The sequence below is a fragment of the Calonectris borealis genome, chromosome W, assembly GCF_964195595.1.
Source record: "Calonectris borealis chromosome W, bCalBor7.hap1.2, whole genome shotgun sequence".
Lineage (NCBI taxonomy): Eukaryota > Metazoa > Chordata > Aves > Procellariiformes > Procellariidae > Calonectris > Calonectris borealis.
In genome coordinates, this window is record NC_134351.1 from 22,318,706 (window position 1) to 22,335,128 (window position 16,423).

A 16,423-nucleotide genomic window follows, 5' to 3' on the forward strand; every position below is an offset into this window, starting at 1 on the left:
GGGCCATCAACGCTCCTTTCACACCAAACCTAAAACACAGCACACCCCCCCAAGCTACTGGGAAGAAAGTTAACTCTGTCCCAGCCGGAACCAAGACAGAAGCAATAAACACAAAAAGCACCACGTGTTTCCTCTCAAGCTGCAGCTTTACCCCGGGGGAATCCACAGGGATGACCTGGACCCATTTCTTAGCATAACTCACAAGGTTGCAGATCATTTGCATTCACTGCCAGGCTTTTTTGCTGGTGAAGTCGAAGTCGCTTACTATTCCCTCCCTTGAGCCAATTGCTGACATTCATAATCAGTTTGGTGCATTTGTTTTGTTTTGTTTTGTTTTGTTTTTAAATCCAGAGACCATAGAACGAAGCAATTTGCAACAGTGTGAACTGATGATCTTTAATTTCTCACAGAGCAGAGACCAATCCCATTGCCTCTCACAATTTTCCTAGCCTGCCAGCCTCTTCATGCTATCAGCCTTGACCTGAAGCAAGCAATTCCCTTATTTGTCCTTCTGCCATAAACACAGAAAGATTAACCCACAGCCAACTACTATAAGGGAGGCGATGCTAACCTCCGCATGAAGAGCTTGTGCTGCTGAATACTGTTCAGAGGAGCCTGCTCAAATCTCCCAGAAATTAGCAAATGTCACCAAAAAATTACATTTTATCACTGGCTGGCGCACATAGCATGGATCAGCTTCAGATATTTAGATCTGGTCTTTAATGGAGCATGTGTATGTGTGTATAAAAATTCAGAATTCTTTATCTTTAGCCTATCTGTAGATAAATGCAAAACCCAGATTTATGAATTTTGACAGCATATACAAGTAAACTGAAATACCAGGTTCTACACCACAGACTGTTTTGGTGTGAAAAAATGTACTTATGAAAAACTGTTTTACAGAGATTTTTCTTCTGGTTTTCATTCTCTGATATTAAAAACATTATTCACAGTGCATGTGAAAATGCAGAGATCTCCTTTCTCTTCAAGCTGGAACAGACTTTAAATCTGTATTTCCAGTTGCAGTAAAATAGTAAACAATCCCAAATTATCCTGTTTTTCCATCATTCACCCTTGATCTGTTTGAATGATTTGGATTCATCTGAGAGAGATGATAACAATGCTGAAAAAGTAACTGCCCAGAGAGAGGCAGCAAGAACACTCAAACCAAAAGATTTTAATTGGGTCTTTCAGTCTTGTAGCTGAAGTGACTGAGATCTTTCAAAATGTGATCTGAAAAGTCGGTTGCTGAAAACCCAGCACCTCCTCCCGATGACGATACTGATGATCCTGCTCCTCTCACTCCATCTTCCATGCCATATATACTGCCCGTCTGTATTTAAATTATGTACATTTGTTCCTGCTGGTATCCCTCTTTATTACATTAATTCTTATGAGAAAAAAATCCTTCATTATGTGTCTTATTGCTTTCACACTATTCAGGAACTTGGTCTCTGCAGAAAGTGGGATATTGATTTACTTGACTCATATTATTACCTCCAGGCTCAAGTCTACAATAAACTAAACAGAATGAATCTCATTGACTGCAAGGCCAATCAAGATCAAAGTCCTAATATTTACTTAAGTATTGAAGTTCAACATGTTTATCCTAAAAACCTCAGCAAGGTGGTCTCTTGCCTTACACACACTGAAGTGCCTACCTGCCCCTTTCTTCTGGCAATGTCCTCTCCATGAACACAGCTGTTTTGACATATAGTGGGTATCTTTGAAATCAAGTATCTTGTAATCTAGGATCCAGACATTAGTGAATGGGTAAAGATTTAGGACATCATCAAGCTACCCTGACCCGTGGCAATCTCAGGGAATACCCACCTCACACCAGGACACTTTCAAATGATATTCTGGAGAAGAAACACATTTCCTTGTACCCCACTGTCCAGGAGCATGGGAGTACACATTTCATCTTTTCTTTTGCTTGTATTTAGGAGAAGGGTCTTAAACCCAAGTTTTCTGCATCCCAGAAGAGACACAATTGGCCTCACGGATAAGGAACTTAGGTGATATGTGGAAGAGTCAGCTCCCCATCATTTTTGTATCCTTTCTCTCCACTCTTTCCAGATTGCCTCTATATTTTGAAGCGTGATACCCAAAACTGGACATTACATTGCCGATGAGGCTTTACTAGGCTCCAACCGCACTTTCTTGTCTTACACAACACTCTTGCTAAAACCCTGCAAAATGACATTGGGTATTTTCATTACAATCTCACATTCTTGAATGGGGTGAAGCAATGTGATGCCTTTTCTGTGGTAGAGGAGTCAGGTGTACATAGGAACCATATATCTCTCCCTGCCCTGCCACACAGCTTGCCCTCCCTCCAAGTGCGTTGAAACTGTTTGTGAGGCTGCGCAGTAAGCCGCCTCACAGAAACTTGGATTACAAATTATTTTCCAAAGAAAACTTGTTTTCTGTTTTGTTTTGTTTTAATAAAAAAAAAACAACCAAACACCCAAGCCCTGGATTACAGCACAGCTGCAGAAACTGAGCTGGTTTTAATGACACTTGATCCCCTGACAACTCCTTCCCTGCACTACTGCCCTCAGCCGGTCACTCCCCATTTTGTACTGGTGTGTTTGGTGATCTGATAGGGAGCACTATTGCTCTCCAGGGCTCTGTGCCTGACCTAAAACCTCCCACCTTTAAAGCCTGCTAATTTTTCCTGCTTTTTTTTATATTTGTGCCCAACTTCATGAATATTATGCCCAGTAGAACAACTGCCTTAGTAAATTGTACTGCATCTGCACTTCTCCAGGCTGCTCTCACTTACATGCTCTCTATTATAAGATGATATAATACAGATATAATACATTATCCACTTTGCTAATGCACAGGCACATGCGTGCGCGCGCGCACACACACACACAAACAGGCAATCCAGTTCAGCTCTTGCTATGAGAGTCTCGCACAGCCCAGAGAAGCTTCTGAGAAAGCAGCAGGGACATACCTGGCACGAGCAGAGGAGACTTAGTGACAGAAACACAAATTATGCAGACTTAACCACAAAACTATTGCAGATTTCTGTTGAGTTTGGTATGAATATAACAGAAAGCATTTCAGCAAGAACACCACTTCCCGAGGATTAATGACAGCTGGGAGCTGATTAATCCCAGTCAGTCATACTTCTCCACAATTACCCCTCGGAAGTGTTATTTTTATCAAGCAGAAAAAAAGGGCCCAGCGTGGAACCTCAACTCTGAAATGCCATAATCCAGACTCAGCTCAGCTGGGATCAAACCAGATAGTCCTGGTTCAAGTGCATCCTGAGGTCTCATCCGGACATCAGCCTCCTACAGTCCAATCAAACTTCCTTTAATTCAGACAGTGAAAGCCGTGCGAGATCCTCTGACTTTGCAGGATTTCTCCATTTCTAGAACAGATCTCAGAAAAAAACGTTTGCAAGAGGTTGTTGCTGTTAGGGATTTTGGTTAAACACTGAAATCGCTGCCCTTATCCTACCCAAACCCGAGCACCGCCTGCTTGCTTCCCACCTCACAATAAGCCAGATTACTGCTCATAGGAAGCAGACTGGACCGAGTGCAGGACTGGAAATAATTAATCTGAATAATTCACCAGCTGCAAAGCCATTAAGAGGGCTGGTATTTCTTTCAAACCTGTTTTATACTAGTCGTTAGTCTCCCACTCCTTCCTCCTGGGCATTGCATTGCTGGCCTCTTCCTGCACTCCTCCTCAGCTCTCGCTGGACTGGCTCAGATTTTTTCCTCTCCGTCTCCTCTCCCACTACCGGACTGCTTTGTTTTTCCCTGACACTGTGTGCCTGACTACCCAGCTATCCCTTGTCCCCTGTAAGTCCTCACTGCCAGAATATAGCTCATTTTTTACACAAATTTACTCCAGCAAAACAAGACATCCATAAATACTTTTGATGACTGATAGAAAAGTTTATCCATTGCTAAAAAGGGAGCCACTATACCTACACATGTCCCCCTTCTTTACCTCTGGATTTTGAGCTTTAGCTACTATTTGTCACATTTTGACTACAAAAGATCCTGTGTAAGTGCTAAATAGAATCAACATTTGAGATCAACAGGGAGACTCTTTTGTGTGTGAATCTGTGGAAAGACCAGATCAGGAATGTTCAATTTCATTTTAAATCACAGCTGTGACCAAGTTTCATGTGAACCAATACTTATAAAAATTGCTTGTCCTTCAAGTTGACCCTGGGAAAAAGCAAAATAGGACTTCTTAATGAAGTAACATACAAAAAAGTGATGGCAAAACCACATAAATAAAAGGTCAGGGAATTAAAACAAGGCAAATGCTGCAGCATATAGTATTCTATGTGGCTGTTATTCATCTGTGTGAGTACTCAGATACAGACTCTATTCTCCCAGTGAGTAAGAATTACTGTTGTCAGGATTAAGATTAAAAAAACAATGTGCTGTTTGATCTTTGTTGGCACTACTAGCAAGAATGTTTTTTTGGGGAAAAAAGCAAGTGAGGAATAAAGAGATAAAGATCAGAAGGGAGAAAATAATGCATAAATAAAGAAATAATATATCATGGCAAAAATGTTCTTTCATTCACCGTGATCCTAGAAACCTGCAGGAGTCAGAACCAAGATCCAGAGTAACTGAAAACTGCAGGAAATCTGAGCATATCCTCTCACTCATGCTTCTCACGGGGAAGGTTTCTGTGCACTGCCCAGCAGGGATCAGAAAATATCAGTGAATGCATATCATTGAACATCAGGTGGGGAGACTAAAGGAAGAGGGGTGGGGAAATAAAGAGAATGAAGATGAGTAGAAGAGAAAGGAGGAAAAGAACTGAATTGTGAAGAAGGATCACCAAATAACAATCGCAAAAGCCTGCAATGCCCCTCTGTGCGCACACGTAAGCCTTTGATTCCTGAGCTGGTAACATTGCTGTCTCATGGACAGACTGCCCTTTGCAGAGCATGATATGAAAGCGCTCCCCTCACAGCACCCAACCTGCAACACTCCTTTGCTCTCTGCCCGAGTAGAGGCTGGAAAATCACTGATTCTGCCTTGCTGAACTCAAAGAGCAGCTTCTCCACACTAAGGAAGCACCGGCATGTTTTGAGAATACCCTTTAAAAGCAGACAGTATTAAAACCACCCAGAAGCACAGAGGAATTGCTTTCATCTCGGCACTAATTGCTAAGCAGTACAGGAGAAGAGGATGGGCGGTGTTCATTCATGAATGGGAAAGGAAGGGGAAATTGGACAGAAAAAGGGAAGGGGGGAAGAGAAGGGGAGAGTGAAATAAAGCAAAGTAAAATAGCAAAGGAAAAACAGAAGTAAAGGAAAGGGGAAAAATAGGAAGCAATGAGAAAAAGTAGTGCTTTTAAGAAAAAAAAAAACAGAAGCTGAGGGAATCTTCTAGGACATGAACGTGCACAAGTGTAAATAAAACAGCACAATTAAACTTTAAATTCCATACTTCAGGAGGCCGCAGTCTCACATAGAGACAAAAATACACTGAAAACCCTGTATCTCCTTTAACTCATGCACTTACCTGTGTCAGACACTGCAATACGCATACACTGATATTGAGACTCTAACTGTGCATTGAGTTGTGCAATTCCCCTTCCATGTGTGGAAGTGCACAGTGAGCCTCTCACTGAAAACGCACATTCAAAATTAAAAGTTCTATTTTGTCAGATGCCAGAGGTCAGTGTTAGGAAGAGGCAAGCAAGTCCCGATAGTTTTACATGATAAATTAGTCAGACGACGAGGAGCAAAAGTGTATCACACTGAGTGGATTATAGAAAAAGATTATGATTGCCTTTTTGCTCAATACCCAGAGCAGATCTGGGGCTTGGATTCTCGACATAATTCACAAACCAGCAGCAAGTAGATGGTTGCAAGTTCCCACATGCAAGCTCTGCTCCAGTGCTCTGACTATTGATGAAAAGAAATACTCACCATGCTAAGCATATACAAACTCAGGGGAACATCGTGTGAGAGATGTTTAACTGCTTTGTCATCTTCATCCTCTGAGTAAAAGACCTTCGGAAGAAGATACAGTCAAGCCAGTTAAAGCAACAAAGCAATGCTTCAAAATGACTTAAAAACAAGTGCATTGTTATCACGTTGTGGACAGCATTTAAGCCTATGATCCCTTATGTTTTCAAATGCATGAAAAGCTAACGCCCTTTAACATTCCCTTCATATTTGCTAGAAATTTTCAGTAAGACCAAAGGACACCATCTTACAGTGTATACACTAAACTGACTGTCCTGGTTTCGGCTGGGATAGAGTTAATTTTCTTCCTAGTAGCTGGTATAGTGCTGAGTTTTGGATTTAGTATGAGAAGAATGTTAATAACACACTGATATTTGCGTTGTTGCTAAGACTTTTCACCTTCCCATGCTCTGCCAGGTACACAAGAAGCAGGGAGGGAGCATAGCCAGGACAGCTAACCCAACTGGCCAACGGGGTATTCCATACCATATGATGTCATGCTCAGTATATAAACTAGGGGGAGTTGCCCAGGGAGCAGCGATCGCTGCTTGGGGACTGGCTGGGCATTGGTCGGCGGGTGGTGAGCAATTGCATTGTGCATCGCTCATGTTGTATATTCTATCATCATTATTATTATTATTTTCCCTTCCTTTTCTGTTCTATTAAACTGTCTTCATCTCAATCCACGAATTTTACTTTTTTTTCCGATTCTCTCCCCCATCCCACTGTGTGTGGGGGGGGAGCGAGCGAGCGGCTGTGTGGTGTTTGGCTGCCTGCCGGCTTAAACCACAAAACCACAACAGTCCTTTTTGGCGCCAAACATGGGGCTCGAGGGGTTGAGATAACGACAGATCTGACCAAAGCGTGTTAAGGCAAAATTGTTATAAGCATTCATTATATTGGTTTAATAGTCACTGGTCACAATGTTGATTTATTGGCTCTCAAAGTTGATGGGCTGGCTCTCAATGTTGGGTTATGTAATACCTTGCTTGCAGTATATGTTCCCTGTTGTGCTGTTTATCAATGCTCGGAACTGGGTCAAGGTTATAATTTTGCTGCACTGTGTAACACTGTTTTATGATATGATAAAATTATTGGTTGTGAGTCTAATCTGGTATCTATACTGAGCATTGCCGTCATCTCCGTACGTCGGGAGCCACCTCTTGGAAACTATTAATAATTGCACTCTTTACCTTTCCTCCTCAGAGAACCAATTTACGGAGGAGACGGGGAGGACGCTTTCCCCCACTCCTTCACCTTCCCTTTCATATCTCCAGCAACTCCTTTTTCTTTTATCCCCTTCATGAACCCCTCCACAACAGTTTTTGAGAATTTTGAATATCGTTGGGATGTTCAAACAAGCATGATCATATTGCTATGTCTCCTGAATGTGGTTAAGGTCTTGTTTAGGGTTAAACAACTATTTAGGAATACCGTCCAGAGACCAACCGCAGCAACAAGAAAATCAGCTCGTTTAGTAAGGGATGAAGATGAACCAGGAGAACAGGAGGAGGAAGAGACAGAACCCGTAAATGAGATGGTAACCACCCAACCCCTATCCCTGAGTGAGCTGCGAGGTATGCGAAAAGATTTCAGTCGTCGTCCAGGCGAGCACATTGTCACCTGGCTGCTCCGATGCTGGGATAACGGGGCCAGTAGCCTGGAATTAGAGGGTAGGGAAGCCAAGCAGCTGGGATCCCTTTCCAGGGAAGGGGGCACTGACAAAGCGATTGGACAAGGGGCACAAGTCCTCAGCCTCTGGAGGCGACTGCTGTCAGGAGTGAAGGAAAGGTATCCCTTCAAGGAAGATGTTATATGCCACCCAGGCAAGTGGACCACCATGGAGAGAGGTATCCAGTACCTGAGGGAATTAGCCATGCTGGAAGTGATTTATGATGACCTGAACAACGAGCACTTACCCAAAGATCCAGATGAAGTCGAGTGCGCCCGACCCATGTGGCGGAAGTTTGTACAGAGCGCACCAGCATCGTATGCAAACTCATTGGCAGTAATGACCTGGAAAGATGGAGAGGAACAAACGGTGGATGAATTGGCTGGTCAACTCTGAAAATACAAAAAAAATCTCTCTTCCTCCCTACGGGCCTGTGTCTTTGCTGTGGAGAAACTGCCTCGAGAGGTCCAGCAACTCAAACAGGATATGTCCTGCTCCCCACCTGCACGGGCCAGCATCTCAGCCATTAGGAGTCAGCATCCCTCTGGTCAAGAGAGAAGATATAGTGGATACACAGCATGGGACATCCTGTGGTTTTATCTGCATGACCACGGAGAGGACATAAGGAAGTGGGATGGAAAATCTACCTCAGCCCTACAGGCACAGGTATGTGAGTTGCAAGGAAAAACAATCACACAAGGGGGTTCTCTAAGGAAAAATGCTGCTCCTGTCTCCAGTGAGCAGTTCCCCAGAGAGAGTAGAAGGGCTGATTCCACTTCCGACCTTAATAAAGGGACTTCTGATTCATACTTACAAGAAGTGGATAGCGAATATGATGACCAGGACTAGAGGGACCCTGCCTCCAGCCAGGTGGAGGAAAGGGACAACCGGGTTTACTGGACTGTGTGGATTCGATGGCCTGGCACATCAGACCCACAGGAGTATAAGGCTCTCGTAGACACCGGTGCACAGTGTACCCTGATGCCATCAAACTATAAAGGGGCAGAACCCATTTGTATTTCTGGAGTGACAGGGGGATCCCAAGAGTTAACTGTATTGGAGGCCGAAGTGAGCCTAACCGGGAATGAGTGGCAGAAGCACCCCATTGTGACTGGCCCAGAGGCTCCGTGCATCCTTGGCATAGACTACCTCAGGAGAGGGTATTTCAAGGACCCAAAAGGGTACCGGTGGGCTTTTGGTATAGCTGCCCTGGAGGCAGACGGAATTAAACAGCTGTCCACCTTGCCCGGTCTCTCGGAGGACCCTTCTGTTGTGGGGTTGCTGAAGGTTGAAGAACAACAGTGCACCAGCGGCAATATCGCACCAACCGAGACTCCCTGCTTCCCATCCATAAGCTGATTCGTCGACCGGAGAGCCAAGGAGTGATCAGCAAGACTCGCTAACCCTTTAACAGTCCCATATGGCCAGTGCAAAAGTCCAATGGAGAGTGGAGATTAACAGTAGACTGTCGTGGCCTGAACGAAGTCACGCCGCCACTGAGTGCTGCCGTGCCGGACATGCTAGAACTCCAATACGAACTGGAGTCAAAGGCAGCCAAGTGGTATGCCACAAATGATATCGCCAAAGCGTTCTTCTCAATCCCTTTGGCGGCAGAGTGCAGGCTACAGTTTGCTTTCACTTGGAGGGGCATCCAGTACACCTGGAACCGACTGTCCCAGGGGTGGAAACACAGCCCTACCATTTGCCATGGACTGATCCACACTGCACTGGAACAGGGTGAGGCTCCCAAACACCTGCAATACATGGATGACATCATCGTGTGGGGCAAGACAGCAGAGGAAGTTTTCGAGAAAGGGGAGAGAATAGTCCAAATCCTTCTGAAGGCCGGCTTTGCCATAAAACAAAGTAAGGTCAAGGGACCTGCACGGGAGATCCAGGTTGTAGGAATAAAATGGCAAGATGGACGTCATCAGATCCCAATGGATGTGATCAACAAAATAACAGCCATGTCCCCACCAGCTAGCAAAAAGGAAACACAAGCTTTCTTAGGCGTTGTGGGCTTTTAGAGAATGCATATTCCAAATTACAGTCAAATCACAAGCCCTCTCTATCAAGTTACCAGGAAGAAGAACGATTTCAAATGGGGCCCTGAGCAACAACAAGCCTTTGAACAAATTAAACAGGAGATAGTTCAGGCAGTAGATGTAAAAAATATGCTCTACACCACCACCGGGGAGAATGGCCCGACCTGGAGCCTCTGGCAGAAAGCACCAGGGGAGACTTGAGGTCGACCCTTAGGGTTCTGGAGTCGGGGATACAGAGGATCCGAGGCCCGCTACACTCCAACTGAGAAGGAGATATTGGCAGCATATGAAGGGGTTTGAGCTGCTTCGGAAGTGGTTGGTACTGAAGCACAGCTCCTCCTGGCACCCCGACTACCCGTGCTGGGCTGGATGTTCAAAGGGAGGGTCCCCTCTACACATCATGCAACCGATGCTATGTGGAGTAAGTGGGTCGCACTGATCACACAACGGTCTCGAATAGGAAATCCCAGTCGCCCAGGAATCTTGGAAGTTATCACGGACTGGCCAGAAGGCAAAGGTTCTGGAATATCCTCAGAGGAGGAGGTGACGCGTGCTGATAAGGCCCCACTGTATAATCAACTACCAGAAAATGAGAAGCAATATGCCCTGTTCACTGATGGGTCCTGTCGCCTTGTGGGAAAGCATCGGAGGTGGAAAGCTGCGGTATGGAATCCTATACGCCAGGTCGCAGAAACTGCTGAAGGAGAAGGTGAATCGAGCCAGTTTGCAGAGGTGAAAGCCATCCAGCTGGCCTTGGGCATTGCCGAACGAGAAAAATGGCCAGTACTTTATACTGACTCATGGACGGTGACAAATGCCCTGTGGGGGTGGTTGCAGCAGTGGAAGCAGAACAACTGGCAGCGCAGAGGTAAACCCATCTGGGCTGCCGCATTGTGGCAAGATATTGCTGCCCGGGTAGAGAACCTGACTGTAAAAGTACGTCACGTATACGCTCACGTACCCAAGAGTCGGGCCCCTGAAGAACATCAAAACAGCCAGCAGGTGGATCAGGCTGCTAAGATGGCTCAGGTGGATCTGGACTAGCAACATAAGGGTGAATTATTTATAGCTTGGTGGTCCCATGACACCTCAGGCCATCAAGGAAGAGATGCAACATAGAGATGGGCTCTTGATCGAGGGATCGATGGACTTGGCCATGGACACTATTGCACAGGTTATCCATGAATGTGAAACATGCGCTGCAATCAAACAAGCCAAGCGAGTAAAGACTCTCTGGTATGGAGCACTGAAATATAAATATGGGGAGGTGTCGTGGTTTAACCCCAGCCAGCAAAAATAAACGCCACGCAGCCGCTCGATCAACCCCCCACCGGTGGGATGGGGGAGAGAATCGGGAGGGCACAAGTAGGAAAGCTCCTGGGTTGAGATAAAAACAGTTTAATAATTGAAATAAAACTAAGTAGAACAGTAATAATAACAATGAGAACAACAACAATAACAGAATACACAAAACAGGCAATGCACAACGCAACCGCTCACCGACCGCCGACCGCGTGTAACGAACGGGGGGGCGAGCCCCCCCCCCCCCACCTGGTTTTTATACTGAGCAAGATGTCACATGGTATAGAATACCCCATTGGCCAGCTGGGTCCACCACCCCGGCTGTGCTCCCCCCATCCCGGTGCAAGCATTACCCAGCAACAGCCAAAGCATCAATGGGCCATCAACGCTCCTTTCATAGAATCATAGAATCATACAGGTTGGAAAAGACCTCTAAGATCATCGTGTCCAACCGTCAACCCAACACACCATGCCCACTACACCATGTCCCTAAGGGCCTCATCTACACGTCTTTTAAATACCTCCAGGGATGGTGACTCAACCACTTCCCTGGGCAGCCTGTTCCAAGGCCTGACCACTCTTTCAGTAAAGAAATTTTTCCTAATGTTCAATCTAAACCTCCCTTGGCGCAACTTGAGGCCATTTCCTCTTGTCCTATCGCTAGTTACTTGGGAGAAGAGACCAACACCCACCTCGCTACAACCTCCTTTCAGGTAGTTGTAGAGCGCGATGAGGTCTCCCCTCAGCCTCCTCTTCTCCAGGCTAAACAACCCCAGTTCCCTCAGCCGCTCCTCATAAGACTTTTGCTCCAGGCCCTTCACCAGCTTCGTTGCCCTCCTCTGGACACGCTCCAGCACCTCCATATCCTTCTTGTAGTGAGGGGCCCAAAACTGAACACAGTATTCGAGGTGCGGCCTCACCAGTGCCGAGTACAGGGGCACGATCACCTCCCTGCTCCTGCTGGCCACACTATTTCTGATACAGGCCAGGATGCCGTTGGCCTTCTTGGCCACCTGGGCACACTGCCGGCTCATGTTCAGCCGGCTGTCAACCAGTACCCCCAGGTCCTTTTCCTCTGGGCAGCTTTCCAGCCACTCTTCCCCAAGCCTGTAGCGTTGCCTGGGGTTGTTGTGGCCGAAGTGCAGGACCCGGCACTTGGCCTTGTTGAATCTCATACAGTTGGCCTCGGCCCATCGATCCATCCTGTCCAGGTCCCTCTGCAGAGCTTTCCTACCCTCCAGCAGATCAACACTCCTGCCCAACTTGGTGTCGTCTGCAAACTTACTGAGGGAGCACTTGATCCCCTCGTCCAGATCATTGATGAAGATATTGAACAGGACCGGCCCCAGTACTGAGCCCTGGGGAACACCGCTCATGACCGGCCGCCAACTGGATTTAACTCCGTTGACCACGACTCTCTGGGCTCGGCCATCCAGCCAGTTTTTTACCCAGCGAAGAGTGGACCTGTCTAGGCCGTGATCCGCCAGCTTCTCTAGGAGAATGCTGTGGGAGACAGTGTCAAAGGCCTTACTGAAGTCCAAGTAGACCACATCTACTGCCTTTCCGTCATCCACTAGGCGGGTCACCTGGTCATAGAAGGAGATCAGGTTGGTCAAGCAGGACCTGCCTTCCATGAACCTGTGCTGGCTGGGCCTGATCCCCTGGTTGTCCCGGACATGGCTCGTGAGCGCCCTCAAAATGAACCGCTCCATAATCTTCCCCGGCACCGAGGTCAGGCTGACCGGCCTGTAGTTCCCCGGATCCTCCTTCTGGCCCTTCTTGTAGATGGGAGTCACATTGGCGAGCCTCCAGTCGTCCGGGACCTCCCCAGTTAACCAGGACTGCTGGTAAATGATGGAGAGCGGCTCGGCAAGCTCCTCCGCCAGCTCCCTCAGTACCCTCGGGTGGATCCCATCCGGCCCCATAGACTTGTGAACGTCCAGGTGGCATAGCAGGTCATGAACTTCATCCTCTTGAATTATGGGGGGTTTATCCTGCTCGTCGTCCCTGTCTTCCAGCTCAGGGGGCTGAGTACCCTGAGGATAACCACTCTGACTACTAAAGACTGAGGCAAAGAAGGCGTTGAGTACCTCAGCCTTTTCCTCGTCCTTGGTGGCAACGTTCCCCCCCGCATCCAATAGAGGATGGAGATTCTCCTTGGCTCTCCTTTTATCATTAACATACTTATAAAAGCATTTTTTGTTGTCTCTCACGACAGTGGCCAGGTTGAGTTCTAGCCGGGCTTTTGCCTTTCTAATTTCCTCTCTGCACGACCTAACGCGACCTAACGACCTCACACCAAACCCAAAACACAGCACACCCCGAAGCTACTGGGAAGAAAGTTAACCCTGTCCCAGCCGAAACCAGGACAGTATCCACCCCTTATTCTATACCATCTACACCATGCCCAGGTCTCACATTTTCCCATGCATTCCAATTAGTCACCGCTACTTTTCCCTGCCTTTTGTTATATATACACACACAGGGATATCATTCCCTTAGTCCATGGGCCATCCCTCTAAAACGTCTGTTGAGTTCATTTAGTCCATGACTTTGGGTTCCACCTGTCATAACAGTCTTGCAGGGCAGGAGAGATGGTGTGTGGTGTTGGGCTCTAGCATGCAGAGGCCAGTTCTGGGCGCTCATCCGGTTCTATCATTGTTGCATCTTGCTCAGTTTCATCGGCGTTCATCCTAAATTAATCTGGGTGATTCTTACTGTAATACTGTTAATATGGCATATGGTAACCATAAAAGTGATGACATACAGTACTATGTAATAAATAGCATCGTACAATCCAGTTCATTGGCTATTTTCACCCAAAATTAAATCCCCTTGAGGTACACACCGGACTTCCCCATCCTTTCTTATCACCCACCAAGTGCAACCAGGTCCCTGAGCAAAAGCAATCCCACGGATGGGTTTTCCCTTGCCAGAGGCAGGAGCAACCCAGACCGTCTTCCCCAGCATATTTCTCATATGCACGACAGGGACTTTATCCCCCTCTACAGTACGTAGGGGTTTGGATTGGGCAGGGCCAGCGCGAGTGACAGATCCCCTAGTGTTGACTAACCAGGTGGCTTTTGCTAAATGCGTGTCCCAATGCTTGAATGTCCCACCACCCATTGCCCTCAGTGTTGTCTTTAACAGCCCGTTGTATCGTTCAATTTTTCCGGAGGCTGGTGCATGGTAGGGGATGTGATAGACCCACTCAATGCCATGCTCTTTGGCCCAGGTGTCTAGGAGGGCGTTTCGGAAGTGAGTCCCGTTGTCTGACTCAATTCTTTCTGGGGTGCCATGTCGCCATAGGACTTGCTTTTCAAGGCCCAGGATGGTGTTCCGGGCAGTGGCATGGGGCACAGGATATGTTTCTAGCCATCCGGTGGTTGCTTCCACCATGGTGAGAACATAGCGCTTGCCCTGTCGGGTTTGTGGGAGTGTGATATAATCAATCTGCCAAGCCTCCCCATATTTATATTTCAACCATCGTCCTCCATACCAAAGAGGCTTTACTCGCTTGGCCTGTTTGATTGTAGCACATGTTTCACATTCGTGGATAACTTGTGCAGTAGTGTCCATGGTCAAGTCCACCCCTCGATCACGAGCCCATCTATATGTTGCATCTCTTCCTTGGTGGCCTGAAGTGTCATGGGCCCACCGAGCTATAAATAATTCACCTTTATCTTGCCAGTCCAGATCCACCTGAGCTACTTGGAGTTCCTGGAGTGTGTGGAGGATAACTTCCTGACGCAGCTGGTAAGCGAGCCCACCAGGGGAGATGCCTTGCTTGACCTGCTGTTCACGAACAGAGAAGGGCTGGTGGGAGATGTGGTGGTCGGAGGCCGGCTTGGGCTTAGCGACCATGAAATGGTAGAATTCTCAATACTTAGTGAAGTAAGGAGGGGGGCCAGCAAAACCGCTACCATGGACTTCCGGAGGGCGGACTTTGGCCTGCTCAGGACACTGGTCGAGAGGGTCCCTTGGGAGACAGTCCTGAAGGGCAAAGGGGTCCAGGAAGGCTGGACGTTCTTCAAGAAGGAAGTCTTAAAGGCGCAGGAGAGGGCTGTTCCCATGTGCCGCAAGAAGAATGGGCGGGGAAGGCGACCGGCCTGGCTGAACGGGGAGCTCTGGCTGGGACTCAGGAAAAAAAGGAGAGTTTATCACTTGTGGAAGAAGGGGCAGGCAACTCAGGAAGAGTACAGGGATCGCGTTAGGTCATGCAGAGAGGAAATTAGAAAGGCAAAAGCCCGGCTAGAACTCAACCTGGCCACTGTCGTGAGAGACAACAAAAAATGCTTTTATAAGTATGTTAATGACAAAAGGAGAGCCAAGGAGAATCTCCATCCTCTATTGGATGCGGGGGGGAACGTTGCCACCTAGGATGAGGAAAAGGCTGAGGTACTCAACGCCTTCTTTGCCTCAGTCTTTAGTAGTCAGAGTGGTTATCCTCAGGGTACTCAGCCCCCTGAGCTGGAAGACAAGGACGACGAGCAGGATAAACCCCCCATAATTCAAGAGGAAGAAGTTAATGACCTGCTACACCACCTGGATGCTCACAAGTCTATGGGGCCGGATGGGATCCACCCGAGGGTACTGAGGGAGCTGGCGGAGGAGCTTGCCGAGCCGCTCTCCATCATTTACCAGCAGTCCTGGTTAACGGGGGAGGTCCCGGACGACTGGAGGCTTGCCAATGTGACGCCGATCTATAAGAAGGGCCGGAAGGAGGATCCGGGGAACTACAGTCCGGTCAGCCTGACCTCGGTGCCGGGGAAGATCATGGAGCGGTTGGTTTTGAGGGTGCTCACGAGCCATGTCCGGGACAACCAGGGGATCAGGCCCAGCCAGCACAGGTTCATGGAAGGCAGGTCCTGCTTGACCAACCTGATCTCCTTCTATGACCAGGTGACTCGCCTAGTGGATGAGGGAAAGGGTGTGGATGTGGTCTACCTGGACTTCAGTAGAGCCTTTGACACTGTCTCCCACAGCATTCTCCTAGAGAAGCTGGCGGATCACGGCCTAGACAGGTACACTCTTCGCTGGGTAAAAAACTGGCTGGACGGCCGAGCCCAGAGAGTTGTGGTGAACGGAGTTAAATCCAGTTGGCGGCCGGTCACGAGCGGTGTTCCCCAGGGCTCAGTACTGGGGCCGGTCTTGTTCAATATCTTTATCAACGATCTGGATGAGGGGATCGAGTGCTCCCTCAGTAAGTTTGCAGATGACACCAAGTTGGGTGGGAGTTTTGATCTGCTCGAGGGTAGGAAGGCTCTGCAGAGGGACCTGGACAGGCTGGATCGATGGGCGGAGGCCAACTGTATGAGGTTAAATAAGGCCAAGTGCCGGGTCCTGCACTTGGGCCACAACAACCCCAGGCAATGCTACAGGCTTGGGGAAGAGTGGCTGGAAAGCTGCCCAGAGGAAAAGGACCTGGGGGTGCTGGTT

The 16,423-nt window shown here is 47.7% G+C and overlaps 1 pseudogene; it reads right to left on the reverse strand.

The window, feature by feature from the left end:
* LOC142074942 (pikachurin-like) overlaps window positions 1-16,423 on the reverse strand; it is a 172,274-nt pseudogene that overhangs the window by 102,766 nt on the left and 53,085 nt on the right.